Source organism: Aplysia californica, unplaced genomic scaffold (genome assembly GCF_000002075.1).
Source record: "Aplysia californica isolate F4 #8 unplaced genomic scaffold, AplCal3.0 scaffold01011, whole genome shotgun sequence".
Lineage (NCBI taxonomy): Eukaryota > Metazoa > Mollusca > Gastropoda > Aplysiida > Aplysiidae > Aplysia > Aplysia californica.
In genome coordinates, this window is record NW_004798281.1 from 199761 (window position 1) to 200053 (window position 293).

Consider the following 293-nt stretch of genomic DNA (forward strand, 5'->3'; position numbering starts at 1 on the left):
GAGAGAGAGAGAGAGAAAGAAAGAGATAGAGAAATATAGAGAGACTCAGAGAACATGTGGAAATATTAATTACAGCTACAGGTGTCGACGGTTGAGGGGGGAAAGATTGTTTGAATTCCTTGATCTCAGAGACGATGGATTTCTATTTAGCTGGTCAAACATCTTGGAGAGAGAGAGAGGGAGAGAGAGAGAAGGAGAGAGAGAGGGAGGGATAGAGAGAGAGAGAGGGGGGAGAGGGAGAGAGAGGGGGTGAGGGGAGAGGGAGAGAGAGGGAGAGCGAGAGAGAGAGGGGG